The sequence below is a fragment of the Adiantum capillus-veneris genome, chromosome 4 (genome assembly GCF_014529385.1).
Source record: "Adiantum capillus-veneris isolate H3 chromosome 4, ASM1452938v2, whole genome shotgun sequence".
Classification (NCBI taxonomy): Eukaryota; Viridiplantae; Streptophyta; class Polypodiopsida; order Polypodiales; family Pteridaceae; genus Adiantum; species Adiantum capillus-veneris.
Window position 1 is genome coordinate 73,907,467 of NC_140934.1, and position 22,367 is coordinate 73,929,833.

Genomic DNA, 22,367 nt, shown 5'->3' on the forward strand with positions numbered 1-22,367 from the left:
GATTACACTAAACCTAGGTTTTTTTCGAGCACTGATGGGGGGTAAGATGCTTGTGTAAAAAAAAGACCCTACACACTTAATGAGGAAGTTGCTTGAGAAGCTTCCTATGCATGGGGGGTAAGATGCTTGAGTCAAAAAGAGACCCTACACACTTAATGAGGAAGTTGCTTGAGAAGCTTCCTATGCATAAAAGTCCCAAAGTTAGGGGAATCTTTGACCTAACCTTCTCACCCAAGGGGCACCCCTTCTCTAAAAGGGCACATGGGACACATGGGACACATGTCAGACTCTCACTAAGCTTAACCACATGGGGTGCTTGAATGCTATTGGTTGGACTAAAGAGGGGTCCAATGAGCTTCTACTTCCATCCAACAAATATCTAGATATTTTCAAGTTCTCTCTTTCTCTCTAAGGGGTAAGGAGGACACTTTTCAAAAGACTACCCATGTACTTGACTGCATGCTGCATGTGATTGTCTAGGGGGAGAGGGGTCCAATGAGATTGAAGCATGTGTAAAAGCTACCACCGCCCAAAGCAAGGAGGGGGGGTGCTAGGGGGATACACTCCACACACATACTCATTTGGAGGGGCATTCTCACTTGGTGAAAGTTGAGGAACACCACCTCCTTCTCCAAGCTTGTGAGAAGTGAGAGCCTACATCAACACTCTTGGCTATGGAATGCAAATCCAACCAAGAGCCATGCTTCAATGCTTAAATTTGTCATCTTCTCAATCTCCATTACTATGCTATTATGTATGCTAGCAAGAAGAGTAATGATAAGTGAGGAACTATTTCTTTCTCCTATGGAATGTTTCTTCTTCCTCTTCCCTACCTCATTCCCCGCTAGCTCTCTCCACCTTCGAAGGTGTTTGAGGCCTTGGGACTGAGGCTTGGGATAGTTAATGCTTTCTACAAGTTTATGTTATGCTTGTGATACATGAAGCTTTCCATCTTCATTGAATCACGTAGGTCTCAAGGAACACAAAGATTGTATTGTACCAAGTCTCTTTTGATGGGAGAAACTATAATACAAATGCCTATTGGAGGGGGGACCGCCTCCATATGAATCCGGTCCTCAACTATTGTCATCTTCTCTAAACTCTCTCTCTTGCAAAGTATTGTTCATGCCAAGTTAAGTAAGTACCATGTTTATGTTGCTACCATCAATTAAGTTTACCCGCTATGCTCACAAAGTAATCTCTCAAAAATGCTTCACCTAATTTCCTAATTCCGCTACTCTCAAAGTTCATAGGCCATTTACATTAGAGTGCTTATGCATTATTGTGATTAGAGATAATTTAAACCATTACTATGCTTGTATAGAAAACATAGTTAGAAATGGAAGCGAGTTATCTAGAGAGAAACATAGATGGAAGGGTCAACCACATTCTTAATATTAATAGAAATCCAACTCATCTCTTTGAAACTTGAAACTTTCTTGGTACATGGAAAACTATTTCTTGCACAATGTAGCAGTCGTTGGTCCTCATCTTTAACAACCCACTAGCTTACCCAGTTTGTACTTCTTGACTTGGTAGCACTTTTATCAACCCTAGGTAGACCAAGGAAAAGATATCCTTCTTATTATATAGGCTGTTATGATGTGCACTACTACCATGTCTTGCTCATAAGAAATATGGAAGGATAGAAGCAAGTAAGAGAGTGGAGTAGAGACATTGAATCCAATTGTGTTCCTATCATTGAAACCAATCTTAGAACCCACTCCGTTTTCAAAAAAAGTTATTTTCACATTTACTTCTCTTAGCATTCATCTCTTCACACCATGCTAACTTATCTAATCTCTATCATCAAGTTTGGTAGCATTGCTAGATCAAAATAGACAAAAAGGAGGACTCTCTCTCTCTCTCTCTCTCTCTCTCTCTCTCTCTCCACCCCAATAGAAGGAGAGCACTCCCAAGTTTGTTGAACAAAGGCTAGCACCTCATGAAAGATAATTTTAATGAGAAGCTCCCAAGCTTGGTTTTAAAGTATTCTTTGCATCATCTTACATATAGAACAAAAGGAGGATTCTCTCTCTCTCTCTCTCTCTCTCTCTCTCTCTCTCTCTACATTTTTGAGTTCGGTTCTTCTTGGCAATGTAGATTCAAAGATTGTAGTACCCTATTTATATTTATAATTTTTATACTTTTAGGGAAGTCCTTTGAAGGGTGACTATTTTTGTTTTTGAAAGTCATTTGAAGAGTGGCTCTACTTTGCATTTTGAAGCTACGAAGAACTTGCCTCCACGTGCTGCCCATTGAATCTCTTTCTATAGGCTTGCATGGATCTTTTATATCGTAAATGATCTCTGACCTCAACACTCGAAGCTCATTAGCTATATGTGTGTGTGTATTTTGTGTGTGTGTATGTAGGTGAAAGAGAGAGAGAGAGAGAGAGAGACCCGATACATATTGTGTGTGTATAGAGTCTCTTTCACTCACTCATACATGTGCTCTCTCTCTCTCTCTCTCTCTCTCTCTCTCTCTCTCTCTCTCTCTCTCTCTCAGAGCTTTGCGGGTGCTCTTGCTTTCGGGTCGGGTGATTCTAAAAATTTGTAGGTGGATTGCACTCAATCTAAGTTTTTTAGAGTGCGTAAAGGCAAATTAGAATTTGGGGGGCATTTTTTAGCGCTTAAAGTAAAATTAGAATTTTTGAGGAGAATCTAAAAAATTAGTAGAGGGAATTATAGTAAATCGAGGTGAGGCACAATGCTTTCCTCCAAAAACTTGGAAACTTTTTTTCCCCCAACTCACAAACTGTGAGTGATAAATGTATTTAAAAACCAAAATACGTTACGTAGGAAGCCATACTCCACTCGAGCCATGGCATTTGCCAACATCCTCACCACACACCACCAAATACATCAACCGATAAAGGGTGCAAACCTCTACTCATTAACAAAAAAGGGGAACTTAGGCTAACTTGGGGTTGCCACACCAAGGATCTAGCCCAACCATTGTCATTCTTCTATGTGGCAAAAATATGGTATGCTCAACTCAAGACGTGATACTTGGGGAGAGAGAGAGAGAGAGAGAGAGAGAGAGAGAGAGAGAGAGAGCTTCTTCTCTAGTATTCTCAGCCTGTGCCATAGGCTACTGCCCATCTCAATAGCCTTACTTGACTGACATCAACCATTTCAGTAGACCATAATCATAGCATATTGTCACGTATTTTGCAGCTTAGGTTAGGATCCTGTTTATGAAAAACGTCGATATGTGCACATTCAAATATATATGTGTGTGTATATATATATATATATATATATATATATATATATATATATATATATATATATATATTATATATATATATATATATATATATAGAGAGAGAGAGAGAGAGAGAGAGAGAGAGAGAGAGAGAGAGAGAGAGAGAGAGAGAGAGAGAAGAATAAAAGTTGTTAATGTCATAGAAACAAGTTGAAGAGACTTTAAATATTAATTCAACCAATCTTGAATTGAAATCCTTTTTTTTTCTGTGTATGTGTGTGTGTGTGTGTGTGTGTGTGTGTGTGTGAGAGAGAGAGAGAGAGAGAGAGAGAGAGAGAGAGAGAGAGAACATGATTTTTAAAAAGATAGGAATAGTCCAAAGGGACATTGAATGCCATAAAATATAATATCTAACTTTACCAAATGATTTTCTCATATTAAACTGGTCACTTAATATGGGAAGATAAAGGGGAACAAGAGTTAGTATATATATATATGTGCTTCTAGACCTATCTCAACAGGGGACCAAAAGGAGGAATGGTTGCATTTCAATAGGGGTCCAAAAGGAGACGGTCTACCAAGAGCAATGTGCTACAATAAGTGCTTCTAGATTTACCTCAACAAGGGACCAAGAGGAGAGATGGTTACATCTTAAAAGGGGTCCAAACGGAGGTAGTCTATCAAAGAGCAACGTGCATCTAATGGAGCTTAAAAGACCTTAGGGTTAGCTGCATTAAAGACCTCCAAAAGTTAGTGTTAAAAAGTCCTTCGATCTTACGCAAGCTAGGGCTAACCTCGAGGTGGGAATCGTACCCAAGCATGAGGTGCTAAGATGCTTAAAGTGGTTGTGGAAACCTTGTCCAAATCTTGAGGTTATTTCTATGCTTAAATGACTAAGGTTTTTGAAATGTTAAATTCAAAAATAAATTCTCAAGAGGCACGAACATCCATGCTTGATTGACTAAGGTTTGAAATATTCAATTCAAATCAAATGACTTAAGAAGCATAAAAGACACATGCTTGCTTGATTGACTAAGTCCATGACTCATTCAATTCAACCAAATGACTTAATAAGCATAAAAGACATATCTTCAAATGATCCTCCAAATGTGGCCCTCATGATGTACTTGAATGCTATTGGTTAGGTTTTAAAGGGGTTCAATGAGAATTTAGATACATAAAAATAAACAATTAAGTTCTTTCTTTCAAAGAGGAAAAAGAGGACACATGTCCAAATGAAATAATAAAATAATATGAGAGAGAGAGAGAGAGAGGTGGACCAAGTATGAGAGGGGGTATACTCTCCTACACATACACACACACACACACACACACACACATTCTCTCATTGTGTGAAGTGCAAAATGCAAGAGCTCCATCTCCTTCTCCAAGCTTGTGGAGAAGTGGAGAGCCTACACCAACACTCTTGGCTATGAAATGCAAATCCAACCAAGAGCCATGCTTCAATGCTTAAGCTTTTTATCTTCTTCATCTTTATTACTATTCTATTATGCTATGCTAAGCAAGAAGAGTGATGATAAGTGAGGAACTATTTCTTTCTCCTATGGAATGTTTCTTCTTCCTCTTCCCTACCCTCATTTCCCGCTAGCTCTCTCCACCTTCGAAGGTGTTTGAGGCCTTGGGACTGAGGCTTGGGATAGTTAATGCTTTTTACAAATTTTATGTTAAGCTCGTGATGCATGAAGCTTTCTATCTTCATAGCATCACCAAGGTCACAAGGAACACAAAGATTGCATTGTAACAAAGTCTCTCTTGATGGGAGAATCTATAATACAAACGCCTTTTGGAGGGGGGGCCGGCTCCAAGTAAATCCACTCCTCAACTATTGTCATGTTCTCTAATACTCTCTCTCTTGTAAAAGTATTGTTTATGCCAAGTTAATTAGGTACTATGTTTATGTTGCTACCATCAATTAAGTTCACCCTCTATGTTCTCAAAGTGATCTCACAAAAATGCTCACCTTAATTCTCTTAATTCCGCTATTCTCAAAGTTCATAGCCCACTCCCATAACATAGAAATCTAGCAAGCAAGTCTTGAACTCAAGACGGTGTGTGTGTGTGTGTGTGTGTGTGTGTGTGTGTGTGAGAGAGAGAGAGAGAGAGAGAGAGAGAGAGAGAGAGAGATCATGCTTATGGCATCATTTGATACAAAATATACCAAGTGTAGAACTGAGAGAGAGAGAGAGAGAGAGAGAGAGAGAGAGAGAGAGAGAGAGAGAGAGAGAGCACATTTCATTTGCAACCTGGTAGCCCTCCAAAAGTGACCCCAGACTATGTCACCAACCAAAACCTGCCTTGCTCCAACCAATTGAGGGTTGTGAGAAGCCCGTTTGTTGGCAAGACATGGTTTTGATAGCATTGCGCAATAGTAGCAAGCTGGTAGAAATTTGATACATTGTCATTGGTTTATAAGCAAGGAGATATGGGCAGCTTGAATTCATTAGAAGCCATGTGAAGGATGAATCGCTTGCAACACATCAATTGAAAGCACTCCACGTGCTCCTATGTGTGAGAGAGAGAGAGAGAGAGAGAGAGAGAGAGAGAGAGAGAGAGAGAGAGAGAGAGCTAACCATCAAGTCTTTAACTCAAAGGGGAAAGAAGGTGGAAAAAGGATATCAAAGATTATCTAATATGAGAGAGAGAAGGCATACATATACATTGTTATCTTCTTAGAGTGATTCCAAGGACTATAGTTCCATTCTCCTCACACTTGGGCATACACACATGCACACAAAAGTACCTACCTATATGACTGTGTGTGTGTGTGTGTGTGTGTGTGTGTGAGTGAGAGAGAGAGAGAGAGAGAGAGAGAGAGAGAGAGAGAGAGAGAGAGAGAGAGAGAGAGATCCAATAGCATGCTTTGTTTTGACTGTAGCAAAGCACGGGTGACATACTAGTGTTTATATATGTGGTGTATGATACTTCCGTCATGACTTGCCACCACGTGTCCATCACCATGGAAAACATGTCCATAGTATTACTGGCCCCTTATTTACCGGCTCCTTTCCACGTCCATTATGTTCAACACTTTGGGTTTTAATTTTCACTTCAAAACTTTGCGATCACTTCGGATTCGAACTCAAGTAAGTTATATCCGCACGACTCTCTGGCTGTTTTCCTAAGCCATACAAACAAATTCTTGCGCTCTGTCCCGACAATACCCCATGCAAAAAAAGAAAAAAGTTCACCTCTACCTCCTCCCATGACCTGGCGGCTCACAAGCAAAGATTTGAGTGGGTGCTTGAAAAAATCAAAACAAAAATGAGTAGGTGGGAGTATGCTCTTCTCCCATTCCCAAGTCAGATAAAAGTGATAAATGCCTTTATGATTCCTTATATTGCCTTCACTAGCCCGCTTATTAAGATGGCTAAGTGTCGCTGGAAAGAGTTCTTACAACCAATGAAAAGGTTTTTATGGAAAAACAACACGAAATCCTCCAGGCCATGGCAATGGGCCCGTTGGGAATCAGTTGCTCGGCCGGTGAATCAAGGAGGCCTCGGAATTCTCAACCCTGTGGTCCATGCAAAAGCTTGTTGCGCCAAATTTGTTGTTTCCTTGGCTAAACAGGATCAAGTTTGGGCTGTCATGATCAAAGATATGATAGAAGCATCTAAACTTGGCTCGAAAGGTGGAAAGTGGAGAGGGGTGGAGGTTCATGACAAGCTGTTAGCCTTGACGTGGACTACCCTAAGACTGGGGGACAGCGCAAGAGAATTGGTAAGAAAATGCAATAGAGCAGCAGGAGTCTTAAAGTGGGGGGAAAAAACCAGATACTTCAAGAACTCCATTTTGCATTGGTCCCCCTGGCTTTCCAAAGTTGTAGATCCGACACAAATTCCCTATTGGATAGAGACAGCCAGGAAGCTGAATAATAAGGGTTTGAATCGACTAGGGCACTTCTGGGACAGTGACAACAAGAGTTGGAAAACCATTGACCTTTTGGTTACCCAGTACCAATTGAATAGCTTGGAGGTCTTGCTGGTCCACAAAGTGAGGAAAGAGCTTGACAGTATAGTGATGCCTATCTGTGATTCGGAGTTTGACTGGAATGCCTGGAAATGGCCCGGAAGCAGTCTCTTATGGAAACCCCATCCTAAAGACATATACCAGACAACGATACATAAGAAGAATTGGTCTAGCCCCTTTAACAAGATATGGAAAAAACAATGGCCGCAGGAAAGGTGGGAGAAAGTAATGGAGAACATCTGGAAGCCAAAGGTTCCTCAACACATGAAGGTATTTTTGTGGAAGGTAATCTGGGGTGCTCTACCGACGGGGGTGAAGATTCAGGAAAGAGGGATTGGGTCAAATCGATGCTTGGGGTGCAGGTTGGCTAGTGAAGATCTGGCCCACCTCTTCATGGATTGCCCAACTATCAAAGGCCTCGCAGGAAAAATATGCAAGTGGGTCCAAAGAACATGGAAAATTGGTTTTTACAAGACTGATCTATTCCTAGGAGGGAAGAATTCAGGTGGTCTTGCCATCCACATCAGCACTCAAATCGTCCGGTACTTCTTCTTACTTAATGTATGGTAGACAAGGAACCGATGTGTGTTTGAAGGAGGTCTTGAGGTGGCAAGCTTCACAGAAATTATACAAGAAAGCAAAGTGCTAATATGGATGCTCGGACGTAAGAAACACTCGGAGGACTGGTCTAGGACTACTTGTGCCTTGTTGTCACAAGATGGCATGCCTAGGAGGGGGGAAAATCTTGTCTATCAGTAAGTAAAAGATCTCAGAAGAACATGATAATGGACCCTATATATCAAGGATAAGGAGGCGAGTTGGTTGGGATGGCTGCTCTGCTAGCTGATGTAATTATGGTCCTTGGATGAACACGAGCATGACAAGACCTTGTAATTTTTTGGGATGATAAATTTAATTCACTCACAATTGCGAGTTTTGCTAAAAAAAAGATGAAGGTTTAGGCTGGCATTCTTAAAGAATTAAGTCGAAAGGAATTAAGTCAAAAGGAAAATCAAATCATGTACCTACTTAAAGATGTGAAATAAAAGGACCCATTGACAATCTAAAACTTAAAGAAAAGAAAGGTCCAATCATAGCAAGAAACAACAAGGTGAGGAGTCACGTCTATTGAAGAAGGAGAGTAGGTATGCATGAACTACTATGTGAGGGCCTTGCATTGTTGCAGCTAAGAGAAAGAAAGGCCTAACTTTGTGGCACTCTCCTTCCTCACATTCCCCCCAAAGGTAACACAAAGGTAGCAACATGTGCAAACATTCTCCATGCATTTACAATGCAGTGCCAAGTATATTCATTGTTAAATAAGAGCATCCTCCAAAGCTATGATAAGGAAACTCTAGCTAACTATCAATAGTGACATCTCGTGTGTAGAACAAAGGAGAAGATGACATATAAAACCTTTAAAACAACAATCCAATGAAGATCCACCCACATCAATGCATATAACAAAATTAACTCATCCTTATAACCTTCTTGAAACAAGAAGTAGTTGATTGTTTTTTTTAGTTGCTATATTGTTCCATTTAACTCGTTATTGTTTGATGTTCATTAGTAAGCAAACAACTCAAAGATGATACTTTTTTTGCTCCAAGCATGTCCCTATGTTTTCCATATCTATAGATAGGGTTTATATTTTTGGCAACTTATGAAGATTTGTAGGCTTGCATATCACATTAATAGTAATTTGTAGGAGTGTTATTGTTTGACTAGCAAAGAAAAGGCCTTCACTATCATCAAAAAGTTGATGCATGAGTTCCTCTCTCTCTCTCTCTCTCTCTCTCTCTCACACACACACACACACACACACACACACACCCACACAGATACACATCGCCCAAGGAATCCACTAGGAATTATGTAAGATAGCACATGCAAACAAAATAAAGAATTTATAAATAGGTACATTTGTAGAAAAATATACTTACATAAAGGGTTTTTAAATTTAAAAAGAAAAAAAATTTATATGTAAGGGCTAGTGTTTTTTATACATAAGGGGTACATATAATCCTTGAAAAAATATTGGTAAGGATTATTTAAGTGACCTCTTGTTCGCACGTACATAGTGGACTCCCCGAGTCTCTCTCTCTCTCTCTCTCTCTCTCTCACACTCACACACACACACACACACACACACACACACACACACACACACACACACACACACACACACACACACATCCCTCAAAGCAAAAGGGGATATTCACATACTACATTGCTCTTTACAAACGAAAACACTTTGTTATAACCATTGAGAATTTAATTTGACAATATTTTGAATCAATCGACGATGAAGATGCACACTAACCCAACTCTTTGTTCAACTATTAATGTGCTATGTGTGTGCATTGAGGGGGCTCTCTTAATGCCATGGGTAGGCTCTCTCGTCTTATTTCTTTATTTATCGTTGTTATGTATAAAAAAGAGACATTCTTTCTCTCTTAATCACTTTGTTTCAACAAAGCTAAAAGAGAGTATTTTCATAATTGTTGTTTGAACTTAAACACAATGCAACCCCAAAGTCATTACTACACACAAATTTTGTTTATTCATATCAGCATAGCTTAGCATAATGTTCACGACTCCCCCCATTGCTACCTTAGCCCAATCATCCTTGACAACATCCATTCTAATGTCATCTCAAGCCTTACAAAACTTTAGGTTTGAGAATCCAAGAAACCACCGAGTAACCATGTGTAAAAAATTATAAGGAGCTTAGTCTATTAATATAGCTAGGTGAACATGAGATCGAAAGTGAGAGAAAGCAAGCATTAATGATTTTCAACCATCTGAAGTTCTCATTCTCTCTCTCTTTATGCAGGTGTACACGTGTTTGTGATCAACTTAGCTCCCACTCCCTTTGCTATGAGACATGACATTGGGGCATTTGGGAAGTGTTCTCCATTGTTACACACGATGCCTCTTGCAAGTTTAGTAGTCTTAGTTTCATACCCAACTTGAGTGTTGGGCTCATTCAAAGTTTCTTCCCTAGCATTTCTAGCATCCTAGAAACGTCATCAATGCTCACTTACCACCCTCATATCCACAATCCTCAAGCATCAAGATTCCTTGATCATCTCAGATAATCCGATGAAACCGAATTGGTTCCAAAGGTCATATTATAACCTTTGAGGATGAGAACTCTCTCTCTCTATACATATATATATAATATATATATATATATATATATATATATATATGTGTGTGTGTGTGGTCTTGTTGGCTATGTAGGAGCATCCTCTCTCTTTGAGATCATCTCTCTGTGGTTGTATGCTAGATGAGAGAAACCTTAAAAATTTATATATATATTGTTCTTGCTGGTGGTTATGTGGGGGAATGCTCTCTCTCTCTCTCTCACTCTCTCTCTCTCTATGGTGGCATACATTTAAATTTATTTATTTAACTTTTGCTCCCATCCATTAGCTTTGTTAGAGCATGGTCTCTCTCTATCTCTCTCTGATTTCTTTGGCTATATAGGAGCTCAGAGTATCCCCCCCCCCCCCCCCCCCCCCCCCTCTCTCTCTCCTCTCTCTCTCTCTCTCTCTCTCTCTCCTCTCTCTCTCTCTCATGTTTTGGCTATATAGGAGCTCAGAGTATCCTCTTCTTCTTCTTATTCTTCTTCTCTCTCTCATTTCTTTGGCTATATATGAGCTCAGAGTATCCCCCCCCCTCTCTCTCTCTCTCTCTCTCTCTCTCTCTCTCTCTCTCTCTCTCTCTCTCTCATGTTTTGAGTAACAAATCTGAGTTCAAATTGTTAGATTGATATTTGAGGTCTCCCTCTCGTTTTAGTAGTAGATCTTGAGTTTGTCTTGTCAAATCCATCTCTTAAGTCTCTAGGGATTATTTCAAATTTCTTCTCAAGGGTGTGTGTGTGTGTGTGTGTAATAGAAGGCGTGTCTCGCATGTGTGCACATACTCATCATAAAAGCCAAAGACGGGGCGGGGCAGGGCGGGGCGGGGGGGGGGGGGGGGGGGGGTGGGGGGGGGGGGGGGGGGGGAGGGGGGGGGAGGGGGGGAGCATGTTTGCTCAATGTGTGGAGGTCACAAGTGATGAGTGTTCCACAAATTTTCAAGCGCCTCTTAGGAGTCGTGTTTCAAAATTGAGCAATACCAACTTACAAAAATTTCTTAAAAATATCAATATTGGTTTCAGATAAAGCCCCTTGAGGGTTTCGTAAGGGAACACATTCATTCATGTATATGGTCTACCCACGAATGCATGGAGTAGGGGAGGCTTTTGATGTCGATGCGATAGGCCTTGTGGCAACTCAACGTGTTGGTCTGGTGGCGATCGTCCATGGCAGGAGAGTGGCACCTTGGGTGCGAGTTCTCAATCACAGATATGGTGGTTGATGCTCGTGTTAAGCCTTGACGGATGGTGAAAACCTCCCCATGTCTGGCCACGACACTAAGTAACACATAACCATTAGGAAATTTTGGAGGTCATTTGGAGGGCCATATGAAGAGAGAGAAAAATAGAGCGCGTCCAATGAGCATGAAGGCTACGTTACGTAGAAAAGTACCTGGAAAAACTCAAAAAATAGGAAAATAGCATAAAACTTTCACGAAACTAGGATTGTAGCATAGTAATTTCCTTACTTTTACCGAGCTTTTAGGTGCTTGCGTGTGGTCCCACTTCTGATATTCTCTCATGGTCATTAACGTACTGGAGGGTGACCATTAAGCCCGCACAAGATATTGGAATTTTAAAACACTTTCCCTCCATTAGAATGCTTTCAAAGTGAATCTCCCTCCACTAAAGCTTTTCTCTGAGAGTTATGGCATCCACGTCTTCTCGCCCAAGAGCCTCAAGGTGTTTACTGTCTCTCACACCAACAAACAACAACGGCACTTTGCCTAGAAGGCCAAGTAGTAGCATATCCTCAATTACAATACCAGCTTCAATAAGTGCAGACAACCAATGGGTTGGACAAAGGATAAACAAAGGTTCATGGGTCCTCATGCAACCAAGAAGACCCAAGAGGTCTAGTGGTATCAACGTTTACCGCTCAGCATGGAAGGCCAGGGTGTTGGATTTCAAAGTTGAGATCGGCAAAAGATCTGTAAAGGAAGTTCTTGTTCAGCATGTGTTTACCCATCCAGAGGTGATAGCAAACGGTGGAAATGTTTCAAATATACATCAACCACGTTGCAATTGTAAGTACTCTTGACATGTGAACTTACTGATACTCTCATTATAACTTTTCTTATATATTTTGCAATGTTTCTCCCGCTTGTTATGAGTAATGTCTCTACTCTTCACAACTCAATTACATTAGATTTGTCATTTGTACTTATTGATACTCTTAGTTTAACTCTTCTTATATATATTGCAGATGTTTATCCCTCTTCTTATGAGCAATGGGAGCCTGTGGAGTGCATAATAGGCCTCTTCCATGTTGTACATGCCCATATTGGTTCTCTACAGTACTCAGAGAGGAGCAGCAAAAGATTGGCTGATGAGGGAATCTTTTTTTATGACCACTTTTACCAACTCAGCTCAGGCAATAAGAATGGCATGTTGGTGAAACTGCCTCTACCGACCGATTGGAACACTGTGGACTGGCCAGTTCCCGAGGAAACAATGGTGGAGGCAATGCGAAGTAAGCTCTACAAGGATATACAAAGGTCTCTACGTAGCTCTATTCCTACCAAACTGGTTCGAATTGCAAACTTTTGTCCTGTTGCACTCTTCATAGAGCTGTTTCATAGCTACAACATCAGAGTTACAAAAACTATGTTCATGTGCAAGTCATTTCAGCAGTCATCCTGTGACAAACTTCTTGACAAAGGATGGTATGCAAAGGAAGAGATTGGTTTACGGTGCGAGGTCGCGCTTGATACTCTAGTTGTCAAGTACATGATTGCAAGCCAATCACTATTACTCTCATTTTGGTATATGCGATCACAAATGCTAAACGGTAAGTACATTCCTATGGACCAAGTTTCTGTAGGTTTGGAAGATAATCCTACTGTGGATGTGGAAGTGATTGATAAAGAGAATGGCCTACTATTGGTGGTTACAATAAGGGAGCTATGCAGTCTTCAGCATTTGCGAAATGACATCATTGAAGAGTCAATGGACAAGGAACTATCAGATTTTTCCTTTTTCTTAGCTGGCCGTAAGGTGATGCGGCGAAGAGAAAAAGATATTTTGTGCAAAGAGTTGGATGGTCGGGTTGAAGTAGTGTCAATGTAACAGATATTCTTGTAAACCCAAGTGTATACAAATGACTTTCAAGACATGAAGTTTATTGATCTCATTTTTCAATTGTGCCCTGTGAAAAAGTGTGCTTGAAATACATTTCTTTACCACGTCAAATCTCTCTCTGTCTCTCTCTCTCTCTCTCTCTCTATATATATATATTATATATATATATATATATATATATATATATATATATATATATATATATATATATATATATATATATATATATATATATATATATATATATGTTAGACAAGACAAAGACAGATAGAAGAATCATCTTAATTCATTAGAAAGTACAAACTCGTCCGTGAACAATGGACTGAGATACAATTTCTGTAAGTATGGAATCAGAATGTCTTCAAGGTAAAAATCGAAGGAATGCCCCTCGAAAGAAGGTGGTGAGATAGTTGTTCCCGGCGGATTTAGTTCTCCCTTTTCGGGAGTATCATCAATTAGTAGTGTATTAGTTGCATCAAAGGGTACACCGATTTGGCTAAACGGTTTGTACAAAAGAGGTAATCCTGGTTTTTTAGGGTGGTAGTGGCCCTCAACGGTAACGCATTTTCTTTGATCATACAAAAAGGCAAAATCTGACGTGTGAGCTTGGCATACACTGCAAACTATTGCAACTAGTGGCGATAAGTTTTGCCTTTGCATTGAAGACCATATGCCAACTCTGAAGCGCGGAAGAAGAAACTCAATAAACTCCTTGGTTCCTGGACGAACCACGACTCGACAAGTTCCCATCCGAAACGTTTGCAAATCCTCAAAGGGTCCTCTGTCACCGAGAGGCACCCGCATCAGCAGCAATCCATTGACGTCCAAGATAATCAACCTCTGTAAAAGTTGACAAGTACATATAAGTAGTTAGAAGCTGAACATATTTTGCCATACTTGAATAGACATTACCGGAACAACCGTATCTACAGGTAGCAAGGGTCCATACTGGGTCTCTGTAGTGTTCATGTCGTTGTTGCTCTCCTCCGCTTTATCTTCATAGTCATCATTCAAATCTTCATCAGGGGTCTCCCCCATGGCCCTTTCTGCCTGATTCAAGGTTGATCGGCTTGCCTCATACATCCTTCCCTGATCCATATCATTTTGCTCATCCCTAGGCCTGCTTTCCTCATCCATATCCTTTTGCTCATCTATAGGCCTGCTTTCCTCATCTTCGGTTTCAGCCATAGGCTCTTTTGGCTGTTCCACTGGCTGACTTGGCTCTTTCATTGTCTCCTCCGGTTGAACCTTAGCAGCTTCCATATGCTCATTTGTCCTTTCCTCATCCTCGACTCTTTGATCTTCTGCTGATATGACACCCTCGGCCCGATGCGATTCCACTGTATCGGATGTAGGGGTTTGTCGTGGTGGCACGTCATGTTTTGTAAGATCAATAGTGCGCTCATCCAAGCCGCTATCTTCAAGCTCTCTAGGGCTAGACATAGTAAGCAGGTGTTGTATTAAACTTACCCGGTATCTTTGCAAATAATCATATGTGTAGTTTTTTAAAGCACTCTGCAAAATTGAAAGACCACATGATGAGAATTCTTTTATAGACTAAACCAAAACTAACTGAATGCATTGCAAAATGGGTACCTTAGTCATGAAAGGTTTTAATGCAAAGTAGCTTTGCAGGACATATTCTGCCTGGAGAAGACATCTCCAGCCGCAAGAATTCCCATCGGTTTGATTTGGGACAGGTACTTCTTTGATTGGGGCCTTGTATAGTTCATACCTTCCACATAGCTTGCCATAGGCAAGCAACAACCTCCTTATACAACTGCACAAGGCAATGTCAAGATGTTAGCATGAGGCTTCAAATTTACATGGATATCTATAATAAACACTTTCTGACACAAAACACTTACAGCCTAATTTCAGGGTGGGTTCCTTTTATTGAATTGAACACCCACACTGCTGGTTGGTCAACATCAAGGCATATGAGACTCCAGTCATGGTTGTTCTCATATGGGAAGATGATCACAGTAACTTCCAGCATAGCACAGTGGCGAAACCAGCTCTCAAAGGTCCCAGATGGACTATTCTTTTGTCTAATAATTACAGACATATGTGGATCAAGGAGAAACACCTCTATGTGAGTGTGCAATGGGAGTTGACTTTTGATCAGGCTGCAGAGACTCTACCTGAGTTAGCAAACCTATTATCTGAGTTTTCAAAGCTAGCAAGATAGTAACACTTACTTAAGACAAGCATAGATAATTGTGTCTGAAATCTGAGCATCTGGATTCTGCAATAAATCAATGTCCACCTTTTCCAGAGCTAGCTTTCTGTTTCCATCTACAAATGGTATCTCTGCAAGCAAACCATTCTTCATTGAAAGTAGAGTTTCTTGATTCATTGCCTCTATAGACAGGGTCACATTGCACTCTGTTTGTTTCTGGGACTCCACTGCTACTTTTGCTTTCTCCTGAAGCTCTGCTTCCCTCATTTCCTCTGTTTGGCGAGCAATAGTCTCTGCCTTTGCCCTTGTATTCACATCATGTGTGACATCTACAACTGTGAGCTGAGGCACTAGCTCCGGGGGGTATAACAAAATTTCTCTCATTTTCTTATCCTTGCAGACATTGGGGACCAACAGTTTGTCATACCTCCACCTTATTCTTTTCAATGTCTCACTATCTTTGTCCATTATAGTAACCCTGTGGGCATGGGCTGCAACAATGGTCATGTCACTGAAGTACTCCAGTAGGAAGTCCTCAGCTGCTTCCTGTAGAGCCATTAATGCCACCACCTTCCACCTTTTGGTGCCCCAGGTAGCTTCATCACATATGGACCTCACCATCCTCTGGAAGGGCAGCTTTGGTATGCATAACTCTACACATTTCTGTGCCTTTCTGATTTCTCTGAAAAGTCCCATGCAGGTTTGGAGCTTCTTCATCCTTGGCCCTTTCAGAATTTTATTTGGTTTTCCAAGTCTTTTCTTTGGGGTTGCTGATCTACCACTTGCTTTCGATGCTAATCCTGGACCCTTGCCTGCCTTCCTTGCAGTGGCTTTTGTTCTAGCCATCTTACTGTACACCAAAAGAAGAGTCTCAATCCCCTTCTCTCTTTCTATGAATCTCTCTCTCTCTCTCTCTCTCTCTCTCTCTCTCTCTCTCTCTCTCTCTCTCTCTAGTTATATATGCTAAGCTATAGAAAGGAGAGAGAGAGAGAGAGTCAGAGAGAGTCAGAGAGAGAGAGAGAGAGAGAGAGAGAGAGAGAGAGAGAGAGAGAGAGAGATCCACATTACTAAAGGCGCGCACAGACCACTTTTTAACCTCAACAAGCACGTCCGCGCGTCGTTAGTATAGGTTAAAATAACACACCCATACTCTCTCTCTCTCTCTCTCTACTCAATGGACAGTACTAACGGCGCGCATAGACACATGCACTACGGGTATGACTCTCTACGCGCGCCTTTGGTATAGAGAGAGAGGGAGAGAGAGAGAGAGAGAGAGAGAGAGAGAGAGAGAGAGAGAGAGAGAGAGAGAGAGAGAGAGAGAGAGAGAGAGAGAGAGAATGTGTGTGTGTGTGTGTGTGTTTGTGTGTATTTTTAAGATGTGTGTCTGTGTGTAAGTGTGTGTGTTTGTGAGTGTGTGTGTGTGTGTGTTTGTGAGTGTCTGTGTGTGTGTGTGTGTGTGTGTGTGTGTGGGTGTGTATGTGTGTGTGTGTGTTTGTATTTTAAACATGTGTGTCTGTGTGTTTGTGTGTGGGTGACAGAAACAGAGATAGAGAGATTTAGGCAAAGCCAGAGGGAGAAGCAGACCTTCGTTATGTCGCTGCGTGGCGTTGCTGTCGGAGACGCAGGCGATGCTCTTGCACACTCTCTCTCTCACTCTCTCACTCACTCACTCTCACTCTCTCACGAGGTGTATTTTTTCTCTCTCTTGACCGCTTTATATGGCGTACAAAAAGTATACGGTCTCAATAATGACCACACGTGCGACCGCATGCAAATATATTTTAATTTATTGTGACACGTGGGGCGCCGCCGTGTGTATCCGTTATAAGTGTGATTTTGAGAGAGAGAAAGAGAGAGAACAATAGAGAGAGAGAGAGAGAGAGAGAGAGAGAGAGAGAGAGAGAGAGAGAGAGAGAGAGAGAGAGAGAGAGAGAGAGAGTGAGCAGATTGTCACAAAGAGAGAGAGAGAGAGAGAGAGTCTCAGAGAGAGAGAAAGCGTGATCAGCTTGTCACAGAGATAGGGAGAGGAAGAGACACAGATTGAGAGAGAGATAGAAAGAGGGAGTCCTTACTCTCAGAGAGAGAGGGAGAGAGAGAGAGAGAGAGGGAGGGAGAAAGACAGACTCCGCTTGACACAGAGAAAAGCAATGGAGGAGACACCTCCCTTTGAGTTCCTGCAAACCCCACCAAAAAAGGTGATCTCTCACTCTTTCTCTCTGTATTTCTAGCAGTTGGTACAAATTGTGTGTGTGTGTGTGTGTGTGTGTGTGTGTTGTTCAACACACACACACCTCAATACCCATAGTTCCATAGACAGAGACACAGACACATCCTCTCTCTCTCTCTCTCTCTCTCTCTCTCTCTCTCTCTCTCTCTCTTTGCATTTGTCTATTGGACTAAAGGCGCGCGAGGAAGGGAAAGTTCCTTTTGCAACTCTCTCCGCGTGCCGTTAGTATTGTTATTGCTCTCGCAGTTGTACTTAAGGCGCGCGGAGAGGTTTGCAAAAGGCACTTTTCCTTCCTCGCTCGCCTTTAGTCCTATAGACAAATGCAAAGAGAGAGAGAGAGAGAGAGAGAGAGAGAGAGAGAGAGAGAGAGAGAGAGAGAGAGAGAGAGAGAGAGACTAGGTGTGTGTTTGTTTGTTTGGTGAGAGACAGATATATATATATATTTATATTTATATTTATAGATATATTTATATCTATAAGGGGAGAGAGAGAGATCATGATGGTTTGGTTTTGGCAGAATTGTCATGTTTCCTCATGGTTTTGACTTGTTATGTTTCTTGATGATTAGGATTAAGGTCCAGTAGGCAGAAGAGGCTGAAACCAGATCCAGAGCTTGTGCCAGGATTTCAAACCTTGCAGGCTCAGTTGCTTAATGTATCTGCCAAAAGAACTGTTGACTTTTGTCAGGACATATCTGAGGAAAAGTCGCTTGGTGAAGATCAATCAGAGAGGTCACCAGGGCAAGAAGATCCCTCACCCTACAAGGGTGTGGTGCCCTGTAAAGTACTTCTCAAGAAGAATACCAGAAAGAGAAATATAGACTTCTCAGATGATGCAGATGTGCTAGAAAGTACAAAATGTAAAGAAAAGGAGGATGTGTCTTCTCTGGAAGACCCAGCTGCAACTGATGAGAGGCTGTTTGATTTTGCAGCATCTTGTGGTGCTGGGGACAAGTATGATCTAATTCATTCTATGTTTAATCCAAAGTTTGACATTGAAGACCTGTTAGCTCAGCACAGTAATTTCTTGCAGTCCTACAGAGATAAGTTTGAGGTGATGGTGCAGGTAGGAAGGGTTGTTCTGCCTACTATGACTCTTGTGCATTTAAATGACTATGGTGGAAAGGGACAGGGAGTGAAGAAGTATAGGGAATTACCACCCTCTTGCCGACATTCAGTCTGCCCTTTGCACCAAAAAGAATGCAAACTCATTCAGGAAGCCTTTGGCTTTATGATTTACCTCAACAGCCTGTTTGGATTCCTCATGCAGAATCCTGATGAGGTGTTAGAGGAGCAGGATGCAGCACCAGAAGAGGAATGCGAGGAGACAACTCATATGCAAGACGTCGAGGAGGTTGAAGACACAGTCGACCTTGAGGTTGAGGCAATTGAAGTACAAAGAAGTAAGATGCTCTCTGTGAAAACCACAGAAATCAAACTTCCATTGGATGTCAGTAACTTCACTGAGAAGCATGCTCAGATGATGTTGCCAGCTGTGCCTGACTTCAGGATTGGAGACAGGACCTATATCTTCTTACATGATGTGCAAAGTGTGTTTTATTTAAGGGAGGATTTCTCCCTAGCTATTATTTCCAGAGTCCAAGAGGAGAGGAGTGGATTTGTTTCAGAGGATAGTAGTGATGATGAGGCAATGGAAACATCCAGCAATCCAATGGAATGCCTTCGAAGTTGCTTTGAGAAAGCTGAAAAATACAAGGAGACACTACCTGATGAAGCCACCTTCCAAGCAATAAGACAAAGCCTAAGACCATCGAAAAGTAACAAAGAAGTGGAGGATTGGTTTAAACATTCAGGTCAGGGGTCAACTACATCTGTAGACCTGTGGCAAGAAAACCTCTTTCTGCAGGATGAGAGCTTCATGGTAACTCTCTCTCTCTCTCTCTCTCTCTCTCTCTCTCTCTCTCTCTCTCTCTCTCTCTCTGTGTGTGTTTGTGTCATTTCTGACATTGTATGTGCAGTCTTGGATTGCTGACAAGGATGACTTCCTTCGGCGCCGGACAAGAGAGTATCGAGGAAGGGATGCGGCCCTAGCTCAGTACCTTTCAAAGCTCTGCGAGTCGCCGATAGTAGTTTTTCACAATTCCATGTCACAAGAGGGTTCAATAGCAACTTACACATTCAAGACACTATCACGCTTCTTGGGTGGACCTTTGCTGCCCAAAAGTGCAGATAAAGTCATTCTTGTGGACAAAGTGTTTGCTAGAGATTGTTTTGGTTACTGCCCAGGCTATACAGGTGGTCGGGCAGCGTATTACTACACCTACACAGCAATGGCACTAGCTCTTGGTAGACAAAACCCAGATGAACTTTTAGAGTATGGCAAACATCTCATGATTCGTTACAAGGGTGACGTGCCAAAAAACAAAATTGAACCTGCAAAATCTTGATACACTTCAAGTACCAATTGTATAAGATCATGTATTACATAAATTTTGTACAATGTCATCCACTCAGAGTATCTTTCTCCACTTGTGATTCACATACACCATTGTCTCTCTCCACCTTCGTTGACTTTCACAAGCTCCGGAGTTGTTGTATGCCATTGATCTTTTAGCTTTTTGTTGTTGTAAATGTCTGATGGCTTGTGCTGTTGCTGAATTTGCCAAGACTTCTTTTGTCTGCATTCGATGAATGATTCTACGATAGAACCATTCAAATAGTTCTCTCAAACTGTTAGCCTTGATTCGAGAGCCACCATGTCGTGTGTGCCTGAAATAAGCATTTCTCGCCATGTAATGAGACTTTTCCATCCCTTGGGTATTCCATATTGCCGGGTTCCCATACTTCTGTATAAAATATGGCAAATGATTGAAGATGATGTGCTGGATATGAAAACAGATTAGTTAGAATGTTTTACACTCACATATTTGCACATAAGAGAGAAAGAAATACATGATAACACCATGTAGTGAGTAATCTGGGTGTCTGTCCATGCTGTCTTGAATGATTTTTTCAGAAGGTTGAGATTTTCCTTGAACTTGTTCATATCACCTTGTGACCAGTCATCTTTGTCGCACATCAAAAATAGGATGTCTATTGATCGCCAAACCTCAGCCTTCGCGTTACGAGTAGTTGGTTCGTGGTCTTTGACTGCAATATGTAGCTTTTTCCAGCTCTGATACTCTACCTTGCTAACATAAGATGTGTTATATATTTTTCCATGTTTTGTTAGCTTTGGATCTCTTGTAGCTTGGGGCTTAGATAAAAACCTCCGTGCCTTCACCCCACCGATGGATGGTTTGCATGGGACATCCTTCTCAGCAGTTGATCTCTTTTCATCCCGCTGGATTTTCACATTGCCACCATGAAGCCCCATATCCGACAGTACCATTTCTAAGCACTGCAAGGCTACTTGTCGTTCTGCAGAGTTCTTAATCTTCCAAGCAAACCCGATGTATAAGTAGACCAATTTCTCTACAATTCTACAAAGGGCATGCATTGTACAAATGTGGACATTCACAAGTGGTATTTTCAAAACTGGTCGAAAAGCAGGATCCTCAATGTGACGTGTCGGAGCTTTTCTCCACCACTTTGGGTCCATGACCTTTGCAGGCTCCATGCAGAACAAACACGGTGACTTTGCCATTGCACCCATTCCACAATTATACATGCACTTTAATGTTTTAAGGTCACCTGCAAGATGCCACTGAACTTGAAAGTCTCCCCTTCCATCTAGACGTAGTACCTCTCCCTGGTTAGTCTGTCGATCAATCAGCTCCGGAATATTAGTTCGATGGAACACCCAATATAGAATCTCAGGATCTTCTTTCTTTACCTGCAACACAAAATAAATGAGACTTAAGTAGATCTGAACATTTGAGCTTACTTGAGAATATCGCTTACCTCAAACGCACCAAGCCACCATATGTTAGATTCTGATTGAACACTAAAATATAAAGGATCATCACTGGGACACTTTGAGAGGGCTCTATTCATTAAAGTAATAGTAACACGCTCTAGCTTTTTCTCTTTAACAAGCTCACACTCATCCAGTTTTAACACAAAATGTAATAGTCCACGTGACTCTTCAAATGTGATGTTGTAAAACTCCACCATTCTCTTCTGTAGTATCCGCAGGTCCATAAAAATATTGTTGAACTCATCATATGCCATGTTCGCTCCATGGCCACTGTAAGTTGCTTTAATATGAAAGGGCTGTCCAAGATAGTCTCCCTGTGCCTCGTTAAGCTGAAGCCTCTCTTTTCAAACACTTGAGGCTGATGGTAGAAGTTTGGATTTTATACCCTTCCTAACAAAGATGGATGAGATAGACTTTTGGATAGCCGAATATCCTCTTTTGCTTACACCAAGTGAATCAAGTGTGCCTTGTATCTCTTTTGCAGGCACTGAGTTCTCTGAAATAAAGCGGTCCACTACATTTCTTTGTAGAACCTTAAACTTCTTGTCATGTACTATATCTGCTGCCAAGCTTCTACTTATAAGTGGCTTCAATCTCTTTCCTATATTGGATTTGGGGTCAATGTTTTCCTTGTCAGGATAGATTGAGTCTCTACA